General features: G+C 41.2%; 1 protein-coding gene and 1 long non-coding RNA gene across 3 annotated transcripts in view; one reads left to right on the top strand and one right to left on the bottom strand.

Moving 5' to 3' along the window:
* Positions 1–21,831, bottom strand: part of CSMD1 (CUB and Sushi multiple domains 1) — a 2,062,046-nt gene that overhangs the window by 551,460 nt on the left and 1,488,755 nt on the right. The gene's annotated exons all lie outside the window — the stretch shown is intronic.
* LOC149125229 (uncharacterized) lies at positions 13,985–20,668 on the top strand. The gene is made up of 3 exons (XR_016212618.1): positions 13,985–14,259; positions 16,770–16,881; positions 20,204–20,668. It is a non-coding gene; the product is annotated as an uncharacterized LOC149125229 (long non-coding RNA).

The raw sequence follows: 21,831 nt of genomic DNA, 5'->3' as shown, positions 1-21,831 counted from the left end.
GGTTTCCTCTTCTTGGCTGTTGTTAAACAGTGTTGCAATAAACATGGGAGTGCAGATAACACTTCCGAAGATCAATTTCACTTCTCTTGGATATACATCTGCTAGTGGGGCTAGCTGGTTATACTGCAGTTTTATTTTTGTTTTTTGGAGGAATTTCCATACTGTTTTCCACAATGCCTATACTAACTTGCCTCCTTACCAACAGTGTGCTAGGGTTCCCTCTTCTCTACATCCTTTCCAATGCTTGTTAAATCTTCTGTAACTCTGATAATGGCTTAACTAAGTGGAATGAGGTGATATCTCCGAGTAGCTCTGATTTGAATTTTCTAGATGACAAGTGATATAGACAGCTTTTTCCCTAACTACTGGTCATTTGCATGTCTTCCTTTAAAAATATCTGTTTATAGACTGCAGAAGAAAAACCATATGATTATCTCAATAGATGCCGAGAAAGCATTTGATAAAATACAACACCCGTTCATGATGAAAACTCTAAGCAAACTGGGTTTGGAAGGAACATTCCTCAATACAATCAAAGCAATCTATGAAAAACCCACAGCCAACATCCTATTGAATGGGGAAAAGTTGGAAGCATTTCCACTGAGATCTGGGACCAGACAGGGATGTCCACTCTCACCACTGCTATTCAATATAGTTCTGGAGGTTCTAGCCAGAGCTATTAGGCAAGAAAAAGAAATTAAAGGGATACAAATTGGGAAGGAAGAACTCAAACTATCCCTCTTTGCAGATGACATGATTCTTTATTTAGGGGACCCAAAGAACTCTACTAAGAGACTATTGGAACTCATAGAAGATTTTGGCAAAGTAGCAGGGTATAAAATCAATGCAAAAAAATCAACAGCCTTTGTATACACAGACAATGCCATGGCTGAGGAAGAACTTCTAAGATCAATCCCATTCACAATAGCTACAAAAACAATCAAATACCTTGGAATAAACCTAAGCAAGGACGTTAAAGATCTCTACGATGAACATTACAAAACCTTAAAGAAAGAAATAGAAGAGGATACCAAGAAATGGAAAAATCTTCCATGCTCATGGATTGGAAGAATCAATATCTTCAAAATGTCCATTCTCCCAAAAGCAATTTATAAATTCAATGCAATACCAATCAAGATACTGAAGACCTTCTTCTCAGATCTGGAAAAAATGGTGCTGAAATTTATATGGAGGCACAAGAGACCTCGAATAGCTAAAGCAATCTTGTACAACAAAAACAAAGCCGGAGGCATCACAATACCAGATTTCAGGACATACTACAGGGCAGTTGTAATCAAAACAGCATGGTACTGGTACAGAAACAGATGGATAGACCAATGGAACAGAATTGAAACACCAGAAATCAACCCAAACATCTACAGCCAACTTATATTTTTTTTTTTTGACAGGCAGAGTGGACAGTGAGAGAGAGAGAGACAGAGAGAAAGGTCTTCCTTTTTGCCGTTGGTTCACCCTCCAATGGCCGCCGCGGCCCGCGCGCTGCGGCCGGCGCACCGCGCTGATCCGATGGCAGGAGCCAGGAGCCAGGTGCTTTTCCTGGTCTCCCATGGGGTGCAGGGCCCAAGCACCTGGGCCATCCTCCACTGCACTCCCGGGCCACAGCAGAGGGCTGGCCTGGAAGAGGGGCAACCGGGACAGAATCCGGCGCCCCAACCGGGACTAGAACCCGGTGTGCCGGCGCCGCTAGGCGGAGGATTAGCCTAGTGAGCCGCGGCGCCGGCCTACAGCCAACTTATATTTGATCAAGGATGTAAAACCAATTCCTGGAGCAAGGACAGTCTATTCAATAAATGGTGCTGGGAAAATTGGATTTCCACGTGCAGAAGCATGAAGCAAGACCCCTACCTTACACCTTACACAAAAATCCACTCAACATGGATTAAAGACCTAAATCTACGACCTGACACCATCAAGTTATTAGAGAACATTGGAGAAACCCTTCAAGATATTGGCACAGGCAAAGAATTTCTGGAAAAGACCCGGGAGGCACAGGCAGTCAAAGCCAAAATCAACTATTGGGATTGCATCAAATTGAGAAGTTTCTGTACTGCAAAAGAAATAGTCAGGAAAGTGAAGAGGCAACCGACAGAATGGGAAAAAATATTTGCAAACTATGCAACAGATAAAGGGTTAATAACCAGAATCTACAAAGAGATCAAGAAACTCCACAAAAACAAAACCAACAACCCACTTAAGAGATGGGCCAAGGACCTCAATAGACATTTTTCAAAAGAGGAATTCCAAATGGCCAACAGGCACATGAAAAAATGTTCAAGGTCATTAGCAATCAGGGAAATGCAAATCAAAACCACAATGAGGTTTCACCTCACCCCGGTTAGAATGGCTCACATACAGAAATCTACCAACAACAGATGCTGGCGAGGATGTGGGGAAAAAGGGACACTAACCCACTGTTGGTGGGAATGCAAACTGGTCAAGCCACTATGGAAGTCAGTCTGGAGATTCCTCAGAAACCTGAAGATAACCCTACCTTTCGACCCAGCCTTCCCACTCCTTGGAATTTACCCAAAGGAATTTAAATTGGCAAACAAAAAAGCGGTCTGCACCCTAATGTTTATTGCAGCTCAATTCACAATAGCTAAGACCTGGAACCGACCTAAATGCCCATCAACGGTAGACTGGATAAAGAAATTATGGGACATGTACTCTTTAGAATACTATACCGCAGTAAGAAATAACGAAATCCAGTCATTTGCAACAAAATGGAGGAATCTGGAACACATCATGCTGAGTGAAATAAGCCAGTCCCAAAGGGACAAATACCATATGTTCTCCCTGATCGGTGACAACTGACTGAACACCAAAAAGGAAACCTGTTGAAGTGAAATGGACACTATGGGAAACGGTGACTTGATCAGCATAGCCCTGACTGTTAATGAACAACTTAATACATTATCCCTCTTAGTAGTTTTTTTTTTGTCTGTTCTACTTAACATGACTGGTTTAATTCTGTAATTAATACACAGTTATTCTTAAGTGTTGAAATTTAACTGAAATGTGATCCCTGTTAAACATAAGAGTGGGAATAAGAGAGGGAAGAGATGTATAATTTGGGACATGCTCAAGCTGACTTGCCCCAAATGGTAGAGTTAGAAACATACCAGGGGATTCCAATTCAATCCCATCAAGGTGGCATGTACCAATGCCATCTCACTATTCCCAGTGATCAATTTCAGTTCACAATTGATCATAATGAAAGGACAAAGAGTCAAAGGGAGCACATAAACAAGTCTAGTACCTGCTAACACTAACCGATAGAATAAATAAAGGGGAGAGTGATCCAACATGGGAAGTGAGATACTCAGCAGACTCACAGAATGGCAGATGTCCTAAATAGCACTCTGGCCTCAGAATCAGCCCTAAAGGCATTCGGATCTGGCTGAAAAGCCCATGAGAGTATTTCAGGCATGGAAAGCCAAGACACTCTGGCAAAAAGATCTCTGTGAGTGAGATCCCAGTGGAAAGAACAGGTCTTCAAAGAAGGAGGTACCTTTCTCTGAAGGAGGAGAGAACTTCCACTTTGACTACGACCTTGTCTAAACAAGATAAGAATCGGAGAACTCAGAGGGCTTCCATAGGCTTGGAAACTCATGACTGGAGCATAGGGAGATTACTGATGCCATAGACAGGAGTGTCAATTGGTAAAGTCAACAACAGGAGTCACTGTGCACTTACTCCTCATGTAGGATCTCTGTCCTTAATGTGCTACGCATTGAGATTTAATGCTATAACGAGTACTCAAACAGTATATTTCACCTTGTGTTTCTATGGGGGTGCAAACTGTTGAAATCTTTACTTAATGCATACTAAACTGATCCTCTGTAAAAAAAAAAAAAAAAAAGAAATTATCAACTCCCAACTTGACTCTCACTGGGATTAAACATGACAATAGGTCTGATCTGATTTCATCATCATTTAAAAAAATCATCTATTATTTTTCACTTTATGTTTCTGTGTAGGAGCAAACTGTTGAAATCCTTACTTAATGTATACTAAGCTGATCTTCTGTATATTAAGATAATCGAAAATGAATCTTGATGTGAATGGAAGGGGAGAGGGAGTGGGAGGTGGGAGGGTTGTGGGTGGGAGGGACGGTATGGGGGGAAGCCATTGTAATCCATAAATCGTACTTTGGAAATTTATATTCATTAAATAAAAGTTAAAAAAAAATAAAAAAGAAAAAAGAAAAAATGTAAATATAGATAGTATTTATATCATTATGTAAATAATCAAAATGGCTAAATATTTAACTGAGTCAAGAAATGGTGATCACTATATACCTATTATATATACATCTAATTGTTAGAATGTACTTTAAACCAAGAAAAATTGAATTTACATTTTAACTTAATTCTCATTCAATACTACTTTTAGTACTTAAAAGTATACCACAATCTATATTTAAAGTAGCAGCGTAAACAAAAGTGGACAAAAAAAATCCATAATGAAAAAAAATATCATCTCTACTTCTAACAGTAACTTTTTAAAAATAAAACTCATCTATAATATTACTCAGTGAAAAAAAAATCTGTTTATACATATTGCCCATTTTAATTGAATTTTTGTCACTTTGATAATGAGTCATTTGTGTTCTTTTTATAGTCTGGTATCAACTCCTTGTCAGATGCATAGTTTGACAATATTTTCTCCCATCTTGTAAGTTGTCTCTTTGCTCTTTTGGTTTTAGAAACTGTTAGATGAAATTCCATTTATCTAATTTTGGTTTGTTTTCTATGCTTTCGGAGACTTATCAAAAACCTTTGATCATTTAATGTACTGAAGCATTTCTCCTATGTTTTCCTCTGGTAGTTTTGTGCTTTCATGTCTTAAATTTAAGTTGTGAAAATATGTTGTTGCTTTTTTATTTGGTGAGAGGTAGGAGTCCAGTTGCATACTTCTGTATATAGAGATTCAGTTTTCTCAGAATTATTTATTGGTTTTACCCAATGAATGTTATTAGCACTTTTATCAAAGATAAATTGGCTACAGTTACATGAGGTTACCTCTAGTTTTCTGTTCTGCTCCACTGGTCTATGAATCTGTTCTTTTGCCAGTATCAATCATTCTATTTTAATTATTACAGTTCTGAAGAGTATTTTGAAATCAGATTATGTAATATCTCCCGGTTTGTTCTTTCTGCTCAAGAATGCTCTTCTATCAGTTTTTGTGTTAATGGTTCCAGAGAAATTTTAGCATACGGGGCATTAGTTAATTTTTTTAAATATTCATTTATTTCCTTGAAATAATCAGAGAGACAGGGAGATGGAGAGTTCTTCCCTTGTGGATGCATCCCCTAAAAGTCTATAATAGCCAGGTCTGCGGCAAGTCAAAGCAAGGAGCCAGAAACTCTACTGGTGATAACATGGATGGCAGTGGCCCAAGAACTTAGGCCATTATTGCTGCATTTCTAGGCACATTAGCAGGAAATTGGTCAGAAATACAAGAGCTAGGACTCAAATTAACACCCTGACAGGGAATTCAGGCAAAATCAGCAAGGCATAAATCCACTGTGCCACAACAAAGGAACAGAGTAGCATGCTAGCAATTTGTGCAAGATGAATGATCCCTGTTTCCTGGGTTATGTATGGTGAACTGTACACACACCAGGTTATAGTTGCTGGGTTATGTATGTGAACTATAGTGTATCCTGGGGTGTGTATGGGGAACAGTTCTGAATGCTGGGGTATACAGTGAACTGTAGCGTACCCTTGTATCTGTATAGTAAAATGCTGTGTCCTGGTGTGTGTACCGTGAACTCTACTGCATCCTGGAGTGTGTATGTTGAACCATACTGTATCCTGGAGTGTGTATAGTGAACTGTACTGTATCCTGGTGTGTGTACAGTGAACTCTACTGTGTCCTGGAGTGTGTACAGTGAACTGTACCATATCCTGGTGTGTATACAGTGAACTCTACTGTATCCTGATGTGTGTACGGTGAACTCTACTGTATCCTTGTGTGTGTACAGTGAACTCTACTGTATCCTGATGTGTGTACAGTGAACTCTACTATATCCTGGTGTGTGTACAGTGAACTGTACTGTATCCTGGTGTGCATATACTGAACTGTACTGTATCCTGGTGTGTCTATAGTGAACTGTACTATAACCTGGTGTGTATACAGTGAACTGTACTGTATCCTGGTGTGCGTATAGTGAACTGTACTGTATCCTGGTGTGTGTACAGTGAAATGTTTTGTATCCTGGTGTGTGTATAGTGAACTGTACTGTACCATGGTGTGTGTATAGTGAACTCTACTGTACCCTGGTGTGTGTATAGTGAACTGTACTGTATCCTGGTGTGCGTATAGTGAACTGTACTGTATCCTGGAGTGTGTACAGTGAACTCTACTGTACCCTGGTGTGTGTACAGTGAAATGTTCTGTATCCTGGTGTGCATATAGTGAAATGTTCTGTATCCTGGTGTGTGTATAGTGAACTGTACTATAACCTGGTGTGTGTACAGTGAACTCCACTGTATCCTGGTGTGCGAATAGTGAACTGTACTGTATCCTGGTGTGTGTACAGTGAACTCTACTGTATCCTGGTGTGTGTATAGTGAACTATACTGTATCCTGGTGTGTGTACAGTGAACTGCACTGTATCCTGGAGTGTGTATGAATTGTAATGTTCCTTGGTTTGTGTATAGTGAGCTGTACTGTATCCTGGTGTTTATATAGTGAACTGTACTGTATCCTGGTGTTTATATAGTAAACTGTACTGTACCCTGGTGTGTATGGTGAACTCTACTTCATCTTGGTGTGTGTATGGTGAACTGTACTGTATCCTGGTATGTGTACAGTGAACTGTAATGTATCTTGGTGTGTGTATGGTGAACTGTCCTCTTTCCTGGTGTGTTTATGGTGAACTGTACTGTATCCTGGTGGTATGGTGAACTGTACTGTATACTGGTGTGTGTATAGTAAAACATGATTTATCTCTGTGAGTATGATGACTCTACTGCATGCTGAAATATGTCATGTAAATCCATTATATTCAGTTTTCTAAAGGTTCAGTTTAATTCTGCTGTTTCCTTGATAATTTTATGTATGGCTGATCTGTTCATTTCATGACAACATTCTTACATTTATCTATATTTTTTTCTTGTTTTGATTGAAAAAGTCTAGGTAAAATGTGAGAAAGATTAAAAGGATGTATTCAATTTAACCAAGCAACACTGGCATTACCAAGTACTCATTCCTAAAGCTAGGAGCCACGTTTTATCTTATGTTTCCTTTCCTTCCCACATTCAGTCTAGCAGTGCATAATTTAAAGCCCCTTCCTCCAGAGTATATGCCACATCTGACCATCTGCCCCTACTCCATTACATCTGCCCTCTCCCATTCTCCCCAGTGGTGCTAGCACAATGCACATGCATTCCCCACACATGGCTCTAGCTTGGGAAAGACCCATGCTTGCCTCTCGGCTTCACATTCTGCAGGCTTCACCTCAGGGGACAGCGCTTGTACAATCTGGCTGGTGTGCTGTCCCTGGAATCCACTCCTTGACCTCATCTTCTTGACCCCTCTGCCACTTATTTACTTGGTACTTGCTTTTTATGGCCCTTGTCACTGCTGAAATCATGCTAGTGGTTTGCTTTGCTGCTTTAAACGTCTTTCAGAAATAAATTGTGTAATGAGTCAGATGTACCACACTATGTCCCCAGGCCCCAGGCATGTCACAGACAGGTCCTTCCCGGATACCTGAAGGAAGGAGTAAACGAAAGTATTCATCAGGCAGACACAAGATGCCTTAGATGTTGCAAACCCTGCTACACTACCATTTTCACAATAGGGCATCACACAAATGTGCTGCTGGTTACCTTCCTCAGATGACAAATCCCTTCCCAGCCGAGAGTGTACACAGGGCCATCCCATTTGCTTCAGCTCCACCTCGGTCAGGATAAGCCTCAATGTATGTTTAATTACCACAGTCTCACCAAGTACCAACTGAGATTAAGAAAATAAATTTTATCACTTTGTGATTCCATTTCCATGTCTTTAAAAAGATAATAACAGAACCTATAATATAAGGTTCTTTAAGATTCAATAACACAGTGAATATACTTTCTAAAGCATGCTTGTTTTTAAAGAAATATAAGCTAATATCTCTTTGTTTTGTCTGTATTATAGCATCCCTCAACATCAAGTCCAATCCTTGAGAGATCTTGAAATTCCAGTGAATGAATGAATAGTCTGAAATCCAACATGCATTTTTAAACTTAGAAGCACCAACTTAAGCCTTAGAATTGCAGTAGGCATGTGCTTTAGGATGTACTGGCCTGGGCCAGTTAATCTGCCCACAGGGAACACAGGAGAACAAAATACCTTTTAATGAACACTTGCTTTTCCTTACAGACATGTTGTATCTACAGTTTCACGTCTCATGATTTCCAGTCAAATACAGACTAAAAATATTAAAAGGAAAATTCCAGAAATAAACAACTCATAATTTCTAAGTTACACATGATTCTGAGTAGTGTGATAAAATCTCACATCATCCCACTGTCCCAACTGGAATACAAATCTTCACTCTGCAGTATATTCACACAGTACACACCTATCTTCCTGACAGATACTTTATGGGCAACTTGACTGTCAAAGTGTTGTGTGCCTCTGTTCAAAAAATGCTTGCTTTACTTAAAAGTGATGCCAGGAATAAGAGTAGGTATGCTGGAATTTTGGACATGCTACCAAGAAACCATAAGCTACTTCCTTTAAGTGAAAAAAAAAAAAAGAAAACTTGAAAGTAGAACATGACATTTTGAGAAGCAGTTATGTATGTAACAGTTATTAAATTTCATAATTATACAACCACATTACCAGTATTGCTGTTCTCTTAATGTACCTCATCCATAACTTGAATTTTATCCTAGGTATGTATGTACAGGAAAACAGAGTAGATGGGGGTCTTCAAAGCCTTCACTGGAAATAGATATTCTGAATAAAACTATGATGAGTTTCACGTTTTTGGCACCAAAAATAAACTTATCTTTCAATTAGATTTCCACATGAACTTCTGGTTAAGTACCAACTGTGGTTTCAGGCATGCAACGTCTATCTCGGAAAACAGCCTCTGTGGATAAGGGGCAGGGGGCAGTACTGGGCATCCATAGCCATTGCTTCTGTATTGGTAAAGTCTACTTCAAATTTTCTCCTTTTAGCAAGGATACAGATGATTAAGTTAAGATAGAGTAAAGGGCTGCCATTGTGGTGCGACAGAGCATTCCACAGAGATCTTTTCTATTTCAAGAATATTCACACTAACATTTGTTCACAGAATCCACTTACCTCTGCTATTTTACATGTGAAATAATCTACATAAACTGTATTTTCTGTTAGGTGATTCAATGAGCATTAAAAAGAAGTCCTACTTTTTAATAGATTCTATTTTCATTATTTTAAAAGGTATTTTACTTGAAACTGCAATGAAAAATTTATTTAAAATCGAAATAAATTCTTCCTGTTTTCATTATGAATTGAATAGAGATAGCAAATGTATTACAATGTTTTTACAAGAATGGAAACCATAATCTAAAAGTTTTCACAAACTTAGATATGTTCTTTACTGAATGTGATTTATTGGTGATTTCAGAGAGACGAATGCTTAATAATTAAATATGCTTGTGAAATAAACTAGACCCCAAAAGACAAATATCATGTTGTCTTTGAGTTGCCACTAATATATAGAGTACAAAAATGTAATGTATATGAGTGAAACTGACTTCTTGAGATTTAATCATTATTTATATCCCTTTTGTAAACTCTTACAGAACAGTGGTCTTTCTACTTTCTACTTGTTGAATTATTTAGTAGAGGATTAAGCTTCTTACCATAAAGTAAACCGAACGTATGTTATTGCAACCAAAAAAAAAAAAAAAAAAGGAAAAAAAAAAACAGAAGAAAAGAAGGGAGGAGAGATGGAGGGAAGTATTCCTATGGGCTTAAAATGAGTAAAATAATTAAATATATTGAAGTAACAAACACACATTATTCCTGAAAGCATCCAACCAAACGAACATCTAAGACACTGAGAAAAGGAAAGGAAAAAGACCTTCAAGAAACCTCTTTGCTCAGCATGGGGCTGGGCTGAGGGCACTGGAACGCTGGTGTATGGGCCTGTGAGAACTGACGGGGGTCTCTGAGTGAGGGGCAACCTACTCATGAGCTTGCTGAAATGCATACGTGCTGACCGTTTTCCCTCAGGACTTATGTGACGATTTTGGGTGTCATTAACTGTTTCTGTAGAAGCTAACTAAATAATAAAACAGGATGTGTGTGACACAGATAGTTGGTTCATAACCTAAGCCTATACCTGCTTGGTTGCTTAGTTTCTTTACTGCAAGGTAGGGAATGTTGTAAGAGATGTTTGTAAGAGAGATACCATAAAACATCAATACTGTAGACACAAGATAATTACGATACAGAGTTTGACTATTCAGTGATTATTATTTTTTTTTGATAGGCAGAGTGGACAGTGAGAGAGAGAGAGAGAGAGACAGAGAGAAAGGTCTTCCTTTGCCGTTGGTTCACCCTCCAATGGCCGCCACGGCTGGTGTGCTGCAGCCAGTGCACCGCGCTGATCCGAAGGCAGGAGCCAGGTGCTTCTCCCAGTCTCCCATGCAGGTGCAGGGCCCAAGCACTTGGGCCATCCTCCACTGCTCTCCCGGGCCACAGCAGAGAGCTGGCCTGGAAGAGGGGCGACCGGGACAGAATCCGGCACCCCGACCAGGACTGGAACCCAGTGTACTGTGCCATAGGCGGAGGATTAGCCTATTGAGCTGCAGTGCCGGCCACTGTTCAGTGATTATAACTTCACTGGAACCAAACCATAATCATGGAGTACATGGCAACATTGCATACGATTATACAATTGGTAAACAACTCAGAAATCTGTTAATGTAGAATCAAGTACGTTTTAGTACACTCCTAGTTATAAATATTCTTAAGATATTAAAATAGGTACAAAAGGTATATAAATAATACATCTAGAGAGATATTCTTGTTTTATTAAGCAAAACAATAAGAATTGTACAATATTTGTAATGGATGTTATTAGAAAGGATTAGACACATATCATACATACACAAATGTTCCTACAATATCTATGTTTATAAGTTACTGAAATGCAGATCCTAAAAGAGAGGCACAGAGTAGAATTTAGTGGTTTGAATAGTCAGTGATGGAATTTTGGATGAAATGTACTTTCTCTATGCTTTGTTATTTTTGACAAAGCAGGTATGCACTCACACCTTTGAATGATAGTGTGTTGTTTGTGAGTGCTTATAGGGTCATACTGTTGAGTTCCTAACTACGGTTTCTTGCTTAAGTCTAGATCTGTGATTTTTATGATAGATGCAAGGTAGAAAGTAAGAAGGGAAACAAGTCTCCCCCATGAGAGTAGCAACTCAAGACAGGAATGGACATGATACTTTGTTTCATAAGAACAATGAATGGAGGAATCTGGAACACATCATGCTGAGTGAAATAAGCCAGTCCCAAAGGGACAAACATCATATGTTCTCCCTGATCGGTGACAACTAACCGAGCACCAAAAAGGAAACCTGTTGAAGTGAAATGGACACTATGAGAAACAGTGACTTGATCAGCCCTTGTCCTGACTGTCAAGGAACAACTTAATACTTTATCCCTTTTAGTATTTTTTTATCTACTTAATATTATTGGTTGAACTCTGCAAATAACACACAATTATTTTCAGGTGTTTAAATTTAACTGAAAAGTGATCCATGTTAAATATAAGAGTGGGAATAAGAGAGGGAATAGAGGTACAATTTGGGACATGCTCAATCGGACTTGCCCCAAATGGTAGAGTTAGAAACTTGCCAGGGGATTCCAATTCAATCCCATCAAGGTTGCATGTATCAATGCCATCTCACTAGTCAAAGTGATCAATTTCAGTTCACAATTGATCATACTGATAGGACTGAGTCAAAGTGATCACATAAACAACACTAGTGTCTGCTAATACTAACTGATGGAATTAAAAAGGAGAGAAGGATCCAACATGGGAAGTGGTATACACAGCAGACTCAAAGAATGGCAGATGTCCTAAACAGCACTCTGGCCTCAGAATCAGCCCTTAAGGCATGCGGTGCTGGCTGAAGAACTCATGAGAGTATTTTAGGCATGGAAAGCCAAGACATTCTGGAAAAAAAAAATCTAAATGAAAGATCTCTGTGAGTGAGAACCCAGTAGAAAGAATGGGCCATCAACGAAGGAGGTACCTTTCTCTGAAGGGAAGAGAGAACTTCCACTTTGACTATGACCTTGTCTAAATAAGATCAGAGTTGATAAACTCAAAAGGCTTCCATAGCCTTGGCAACTCATGACAAGAGACTAGGGAGATTACTGACGCCATAAACAAGAGTGTTAATTTGTTAAGTCAACAACAGGAGTCATTGTGCACTTCCTCCTCATGTAGGCTCTCTGTCCTTAATGTGTTGTCCAATGTGAATTAATGGTATAACTAAGTACTCAAACAGTATTTTACACTTGGTGTTTCTGTGTGGGTGCAAACTGTTGAAATCTTTACTTAATATATATTAAACTGATCTTCTGTATATAAAGAAAGCTGAAAATGAAGCTTTTTTTTCCTGTTTTTTTTTTCCATTTTTTTTCTTTTTTTCTTTTTTTTTTTTTTTTTTTTTTTGACAGGCAGAGTTTAGACAGGGAGAGAGGGACAGAGAGAAAAGTCTTCCTTTTTCCACTGCTTTACCCCCCAAGTGGCTGCCACGGCCAGTAGGTTGTGGCTGGCACGCTGAGCCAATCCGAAGCCAGGAGCCTCCGCCTGGTCTCCCATGCAGGCGCAGAGCCCAAGGACCTGGGCCATCCTCTACTGCCCTCCCGGGCCACAGCAGAGAGCTGGACTGGAAGAGGAGCAACTGGGACAGAATCCAGCGCCCCAACCACAGGTGGAGGATCAGCCCAGTGAGCTGCAGTGCTGGCCGCTTTTTTTTTTTTTTTTTTTTGACAGGCAGAGTTAGTGAGAGAGAGAGAGACAGAGAGAGAGGTCTTCCTTCTGTTGATTCACCCCCCAAATGGCTGCTATGGCCAATGCGCTGCGCCAATCCAAAACCAGGAGCCAGGTGATCCTCCTGGTCTCCCTTGCGGGTGCAGGGCCCAAGCACTTGGGCTATCCTCCACTGCACTCCTGGGCCACAATAGAGAGCAGGACTGGAAAAGAAGCAGCTTACTGGGATAGAACCGGCCCCCCAAACGGGACTAGAATCCAGGGTGCTGGTGCCGTAGGGGGAGTATTAGCCTAGTGAGCCGTGGCGCCGGCTGAAAATGAATCTTGATATGAATGGAATGGGAAAGGGAGTGGGAGATGGGAGGGTTGTGGGTGGGAGGGAGGTTATGGGGGCAAAAAGCCACTGTATTCCAAAAGCTGTACTTTGGAAATTTATATTTATTAAATAAAAGTTTTAAAAAAAGAACAATGAAGAGCTGCCTAGAGTAAAGATACACAGTTGAAAGTGGTAGGAAACACATTAAAACCATGCAAACTAGTTTGATGAGGAGTTTTGAGAAGTTAAAGTAATTGCTGACAATGCCTTGGAAAATGAGTGCTGTGATGTAAACAGGATGGGGTCTGAGGAAGAGGTTGGCACAAGCTATGTCCAGGGTGGAGTGAGCGCAGAGTATGGGGTGACCCAACCCAGGGCTGAGCTCAGAGAGCATGGGAAGGAAGGAGGCACAAAGTCTGGAACGGATGGAGCTGCTAACCTCGCAGCTCCTGCACGGGTGAGATCAGCAGCTCCGGTTCCTGCAGGAACACTCACGGTTGTGGAATCCAAAGACCAACTGACCAGGCGGGATAACCACCTGGTGCCTGCGCCATTCAGGGCTTCTTGAGCATTTGTGTTGTTATCTTACCTGGGCTTTGCTAACTAGAACGTGGGGAAGCTGCAGAGCTTCCACAGGTGAAGATATTTGTGGGTAAGGGACGTAACCTGCAACGTGAGCAGCAGTGGTCTGAAGAGCACCCCACGTACAGGAAGGCGAGTGCTACGTGGGCAGCAGGGCAGGGCCCCCGCCATCAGGGGTCTCCTGCGAAGCCCTTTCCGCTGACAAGTGCAGTCCTCTGTCTGGGGTCAGGGCTGTGAGGGAGTGAGCCCAGCACCTGTGATTCAGGCTCCCTGGTATAAATCCTGCACTTGGGCGAGGACATGGAGACACCTTGGGCACAGCGCCCTACAGGTAGGGCCACTCCACAGAACGCTGCGGTGGAACTGTGGGAAACAAAACAGGGAGCGAATCCTAGGCCAGACAACAAGCACAAAACCAGGGAAGCCTGCAGCAGCAGGTGAGGAGAAGGTGGATGTGCAGGCGGGCGGCACTCGTGGAACTGGGGCAGGGTGTGTAACAGGGGGTCCAGACAGGAGAGATTCTGGTGCGCATTTCAGGACAGAGCCATAGAGAGGCGGCATTCTGTTGGATGCTTCCAGGTTGGAGCCAGACACTAACCTGCTGACACCTGAGAAGGTTTCTGGGCTCAGGTGGTAGGGAAGCCTAAGTGCCCCCTAGTATCCAATCTTACACAACAAGATTTAAAAAATCCCACACCTGCAATAACTTGCCACAAACTTGCTTCACTGGTCCTTTTGTGTAACGGCAGTATGTTTTCTTTAATCCTACACCAAGACAATCTGATTTTACATTTGAATTTAAAATATATCTGTAGGTACATAGACACTTGCTTCTGGTAATTTTTAATTCAAATGCCAGGCTTTATTTTTTTCTCAATGCCAATGATAATTTGAGTTTTCCCTTCATTTTCCACTCACTTAAATGTATACATGTAGTTATGCATATAGAGACATAGATCTACACTGAGTAAGCCCCTCATTTCCAAAGATTCTATACGACCAATTCAACCAACAAATGCCCTGGGACCACCAAGGACCTTCCACAGAGTCCCAGTGACGAAACAGACAACTTTGGTGCCAGGGGGTTTTCATCAAATATGTGGAGTTGACCCTTTAGCCTTCCTGTACAGGCCTTCACAAGTCAACACAATGTGATCAAAACAGTTTCCAAAATGCGAATATTTGAATGGGAGAATATCCAAGTGGGCGATTTATAAGGACGCAACAATTAAGATATCAATGTAACTAACAGTCCAGTCACGCGGTTTTTATGTTTCTGCTATTCCAAGTGTGCATTCCCACATAAAACTTCTCAGAATAGCGACTAGCAAAGACATAGGAACTATTCACAGTGAAAAACAGCATGAATGGATTTTACGTATGTTAACTATTGAATTCCACACAGCATTCTGAGACAGCACAGAATTCAGAAGTGCCCCCCTGGGATGATCTGATCAGTCTAGTCCTTTAGCAACCACTGTCAAGCAAAACACAAATCTCTTTCCCAAAAATGACGAAGTGTCTATCACATGTGTAAAAGTTCAGCATCACTTTGTGCGCTCCACAGCCAATACAGAGACAGACACGCGGGAGCTGGTGTGTCTCCCGCTCACGTCAGCACTGATCAGCGCACTTCTCTCCTGCTAGCGCTTGTGAAGGAAGGTAGGGCCTGCCGCTTACCTTCTCTTGCCTCAGAGTTCTACCCAGTTTCAAATCTGCTGCTGGGCATCAGGTCACAGAACAAGCAGCAAAGTGGTGGACCTGGGTGGGCCCTCTTGCTCCCTTCACTGTCACAGTTTACATCAGCATGACAACTCACAGCACACTTCACACTTCAGTGGAAACCGTGAAAACAATTACCAGGTCATTAACACCGTCCTCAAATACACACATCAGAGAATTGCTCAGACAGGCAGAAGGCAGGCTCCAGACCCCTGCAACACTCTCCATGTAAGTCTGTGCGTAGGTGGAGTCAGCTGGGTAAGAGGACTCTTGGCATCACAGAACAGCCTAGCGCAGGGCAGCAGAGACTAGGACGGGTGACTGCACGCAACATCCTAACTATGCTGGAGCTTCAGAGTCCCGAATGTCCCTTGTGAGCTACGAGCAACAGACACTTCTATGGAAATAATGGATTGATCTGGAAACATATTGAGTGCAATGTATTTGGCCATTTTATATAACATGTAGAGTTTTGGCATGGGGGGTATGGAAATAATTATGTGCCTTTTTCACAGAAGAACTTTAATTATGGGGCCGGTTCCTTGGCTCACTTGGTTAATCCTCCACCTGTGGCGCGGGCTTCCTATATGGGCGCCGGGTTCTGGTCCCGGTTGCTCCTCTTCCAGTCCAGCCACCCTATTTGTCAAATGCTGTGTCCCAACTGGAAATAAAAGGATGTGTTGGACATAGGCTTGTAGGAAAAGATAAGTTAAATAACATATTTAATTCAAATCTAGGACTCCTAGAAGAGTCTTCAAAAGGAGACAGGAGGTTTGATGTTAGATGAGGAGGTCATTCACTGGTTACCACAGCCTGACATGGTTTGGGACTTCTTTTCTGTACTGAGAATGCATGGGGAGTGGAGAGAGTATGCTTCCATCATCTCAGTGGTGAAACACAACACGCACACTTGTTTCTGTGCCCGAACTCTGAGCTTCCTTTATGAAGAGACTTGGGCCTCACTTACATGGGCAGTTAGAGTCTGGGCTGTTTCCCACTAAAAATTACCTTTTGCTCCAAAAGTGTGTATGGTCAGATAATAAATTATATGGTCAACTCACTAAATCAATAGCTCACTGGCTTGCGAGAAAATATAGAAGGATGCCATTCCTCCCACAGTGCATACCGCCTGCCTGACCTCAGGCTCCCGGCAGCTCTGCTTTTTGGCCCATGGTGTTCGACCGGCATCCACTGGGAACAGCACTGCTCTCTCACGGCAGACGGCAGCACAGTGAGTGTGACTGGGGAGAAATGAGGGGGAGTGCGGGCAGACCAGTTGTGGTGAACAGAGTCCAGGCAAGGCCTGGAAGATCATGGAGGAATATTGGCACTGAAGAATGAGAAAATCCTATCCTAGCTTTGCAACCAATGCTATTGAAATGCAGGTGTCTATACTCTGTGGTGGGCGATTTTATGAGCTGGATTTTAGCACATGATAAGTATCATGGCAATCAGTAACCAAACTGTGAATGTGCATAAAAGCTACTGCAATTCAAATTCAAGGAGTTTACACTATTGAAATAATTTCTAAGGCGTGGGCATAAAGACGTGCATTGAAACAGTGATATCGACAGCCTAAACACTCATTGAGAGGCATAAGCCAATGGAAATACTATGCAGCCAGCACAAAGAAGAGACCATGGTTACATTCTATTATAAAATAGTCTGTAAAACTGTGGAATCTTATGGAGGAGGGAGAAGGAGAGGAGGAGAAAGAGGAAGAACAAAGGGAAGAGATAGAAGAACCAGCGTTTGTGCAAGGGGACATGAAAAATCTAGTAGAGAATGGCATTCAAAAGTTAATTTTTGTGCAGGAAAGAAACCTGAAAACCATGAATAGAAGGATATTTAAAATGTTAATGGAAAAAACATTTTATGAATAAAATGCACCAAAATAACTAATTCCATTTTCTACTAACTTCTAACACTCTCGTATTTGTGTTTACAGAGGTATAAAAGTCCCCGCATACAGCATTAATTATTATAATTACTGATTATCTTGGGATTGATACACTTCAAGGTCTTCAGTACTGCTTTCTATTTAACTGCAGAATATAATTTTTAAAGGATCCCAAATTGTTTTATACATACTTACACATCTTTACGTTTTTTAAAACAAAAGGCATTTAAGAGTTTGCTTTTGTGTGTGTATGTGTGGAAAATCCATGTGATAGGCGAGAGTAAAGAGAAACAAATACTGAGAGGGAAGAGTTACACCCCTGGTGACATTAAGGCAAGAACTGAAAGGCAGCCGTGATCACGGCAGGAGTGTATGGGAAGACGCTTACCCATGAAGGGCTCTCTGGCCCACAGCAAGAGCTGAGAAGCTGAGGGGTGAGACAGAGGGAGGGACTTCTGGATTGACTCTTATCAGAGAGAAGAGGAGGAACAGTTAATGTTTTCTGCATCTGTTAATGGGAAAGACTATCAGGGTGGCCCAGAGATGCCCAGTAGCCTCTGAATGCATAGCACTGTGCTCTGTGAACTTTCAAATAACAGAGGACCATGAAAAAAGCACCCCTTTAATAACAGGAAACTCAGAAATTCAAGGTGGAAAGAGGAAATGCAGAGGTAATAGAGAAGTGATATTAATCACCAAGAAGTGTTTCTGTATAGTGATTCATCCAATAAACACAGAATTATTATTGGGTTATGTCCTTATTTTTATCATGATAATGATGATGAGTTGAGAAATAAGGAACCAAGGAAAAGAGGAGTCAGAGATTAGCCTGTCCTAAGATTAGGCGACTCGGAAATTGGCACAAATCCAGAGGGGGGCCTCTTAACTGTGTCAGTGCCATGGACACCTCCAGACCCTTGTAGCATTTGTAATAGACAGTCATTAGAGCTCTTAAAGAGCCAGGAGAGGAAAGGCAACGCCAGAGTGAAAGGAAACCATGCTGACGAGATGACCCTGAAGACTGACCGGCCTTTCTGTTACCTTCAGCTCTGTTCACGACAGCGAATCTCTCACACCATACTGCGAAGGAGATTAGCAGAGCCAAACTGCTCTCAGAATCCTTTCATTGACCCTTTCCCTATACATCTCCTTGATTAGACATTATCTAGTAAGAGACAGGCACTTCATTCTATTCTTCCATAAGACAATGGCTTAGGATGATGATCTTTTACAGGATGCCATCACCAGCTGACTGATCTGTGCTTCTGATCCCTGGTGACTTCAATGTCATCCATGTTGACCACTGTGCATAGAATCTGGAACCACAGACGGCTTCACTGGGCACTGAGGGGCATACTGATCACTCAGAGCGTGCAGAGCCCATTGACATGACTATAGCAGGACAGAGACAACCTGGAGTGGCCAGTATGAGGAGGGCCGTCACCTGCTGAGACCAACCTTAACCAGAGCCCGCCCAAGGAGTGGCAGCAGATTCCGATGTGAGGTGCCTGTAGGTGTGGGCTGGCTGGGGATCACCTCACTGCTGACTCCAAGATTCTCCCCTAGGCTGCCTGTGGGAATGGGCTGGCCAAAGATTGATCTATTCCTCACCGACCCTTAGGAGAGCTCTGAGAGGATATGGGGGAAAAGGCACCCTAATTTACTGTTTGTGGGAATGTCCACTAGTATAGCCGTGGTGGAAGACAGTTTGGAGGTTTTTCAGAAAGCTGAATTTTTCCAAGATAAATGAAATCAGCATATGAAAGAGTTATCTGTACCCCCATGCTTACTGCAGTTCAGTTCACAATAGCTGCACTGATCTGAAGCCAGGAGCCAGGAGGTGAGCCTTGTCTCAACTGTTGAGGAACAGTTTTTGGTTGTTTGTTTTCCTTTTTTTTTTTTTTTTGTTTGTGCAAATTGAACTGTTTGCTTAGTATAGAGTTGTTCTTCTGTGTATAAAATTAATTGAAAGTGGATCTTAGTGGATAATGGGACTGGGAATGGAAGAGGGAAGAGGAGGAGGGTTGGGAGTGTGAGTGGGAGGTCAGGTATGGTGTGAAGAATCACTATATTCCTAAAGTTGTACTTATAAAATGCATGAAGCTTGTATTCCTTAAATAAAAGGTTTCTCTGGGAAAAATAAACTTCTGTATAAGAAAGAAAATGCACAAAGACATAAATGTTCAAAATTAAGTGATTAGGTGAAGGAAGATGATGAATCCACTCAGTGAAACACAAATTTCATTGACAAAATCACATCCTCACAGCATACTGATAGCTAAGGGCTTGAACATGACCTCACTTTGGCTAAATCAGGCCTGTAGACGTCAGAATAGATTGCTTACAACTGTAAAAAGTTCATGGAAAATGAAATTAAAGACAATAAATATTCTCCAGAAACTTTTTGAAGACCCTCAACAAACTTAGTTGTTTGCTCTATGTGGAAGGTACTGCACAATTACCTTTTTTTCTTTGTCTTGTTTGGAAGCCTAAATATTCTCAACAAATCACATATCTACCCTAATTCCCTGCCATGAGATTCTTTCTCACTACTTGAGTATGTTCTATTCAAGTGGAAGTTTGTTTACTTTCTATACCCTTCTAAAATGGTACATCTGTGTAAACTGAGATTTTATATGATTTTTTTTCCTAGCTCCTTCTCAATGACCTAAAACAAAGTATGATTTAAAAATTGCTGACTGGGAGGAGAGGCACAGCATGATGGTGGCTGAGTAAGATACTCCCATGATCTTCTCCCCTAATTTGAACAGCTACCTGCGCACCAAGTCACCTTTACAAGATCTACAGAAGCCAGCTGAGCACCTGTGGGTGGAGGAGCCTCTAGACACCCTGGCTTCGGATGGAGAGGTGAACTCACTCCAGATCGGTACTCTGCTAGCCACAAATGGGTCTATATGCTCCAAGAGACTGCATAGGGTATTACTCTTGGATTTGATCTTTACAGTTTATTCCATGCTTACAGTCACTGAAGTTTGCTTTCCTTGAGTCATCTGCATGAAAATAACAATAAACAAAAACTCAGGTAATCCTGCGTCCTTTTCTGCAATAGTTTTACTGGGTATTTTGCCCTTCTCTGCTTCTATAAATAACCACTACACAAGCATAGAGTTAAATTTACTCACACTAAGAAAACCTTGATTTTAAAATAATTTGAATGCAAATAAATATCTTTTTCTATAGCTGTATAAAGTTTGTTGCTTCAAATTCTGTATAAACAAAACCACAATAAATAGTAAGTTAATCATCTCCTAAAAAAAGGATCTGATAAAATGGTATAGCTTTCTTGGTTCCAATCTTGTGCCATTCAAATCTGTGCATCTAGTTGCTACAGAATAAATGATCTTTCTCTAACAGACACATCATAACACCACTCCTTTCCTCTATACCAACACCCAGCTCACTTGGAGGATAAGATTTAAGGTCTCTTTTTTTTTTTTATCTTTTATTTAATGAATATAAATTTCCAAAGTACGTCTCATGGGTTACAATGGCTTTCCCCCCCATACCGTCCCTCCCACCCACCACCCTCCCCTTTCCCACTCCCTCTCCCCTTCCATTCACATCAAGATTCATTTTCGATTATCTTAGTATACAGAAGATCAGCTTATTATACCTTAAGTAAGGATTTCAACAGTTTGTTCCCACACAGAAACATAAAGTGAAAAATAATAGATGATTTTTTTTTAAATGATGATGAAATCAGATCAGACCTATTGTCATGTTTAATCCCAGTGAGAGTCAAGTTGGGAATTGATAGTTTCTTTTTTTTTTTTTTTTTTTTTTAACAGAAGATCAGTTTAGTGTACATTAAGTAAAGATTTCAACAGTTTGCACCCCCATAGAAACACAAAGTGAAATATACTGTTTGAGTACTCGTTATAGCATTAAGCCTCAGTGTACAGCACATTAAGGACAGAGATCCTACATGAGGAGTAAGTGCACAGTGACTCCTGTTGTTGACTTTACAAATTGACACTCCTGTTTATGGCATCAGTAATCTCCCTATGCACCAGTCATGAGTTTCCAAGGCTATGGAAGCCCCTTGAGTTCTCCGACTCTTATCTTGTTTAGACAAGGTCATAGTCAAAGTGGAGGTTCTCTCCTCCCTTCAGAGAAAGGCACCTCCCTCTTTGAAGACCTGTTCTTTCCACTGGGATCTCACTCACAGAGATCTTTTTGCCAGAGTGTCTTGGCTTTCCATGCCTGAAATACTCTCATGGGCTTTTCAGCCAGATCCGAGTGCCTTTAGGGCTGATTCTG

This window comes from Oryctolagus cuniculus, chromosome 8, assembly GCF_051225735.1.
Source record: "Oryctolagus cuniculus isolate XC-2025 breed Fujian yellow rabbit chromosome 8, ASM5122573v1, whole genome shotgun sequence".
In the NCBI taxonomy this organism is placed as follows: domain Eukaryota; kingdom Metazoa; phylum Chordata; class Mammalia; order Lagomorpha; family Leporidae; genus Oryctolagus; species Oryctolagus cuniculus.
Note: the sequence above shows the minus strand (reverse complement) of the source record. Positions and strands in the feature narration are given on the sequence as shown.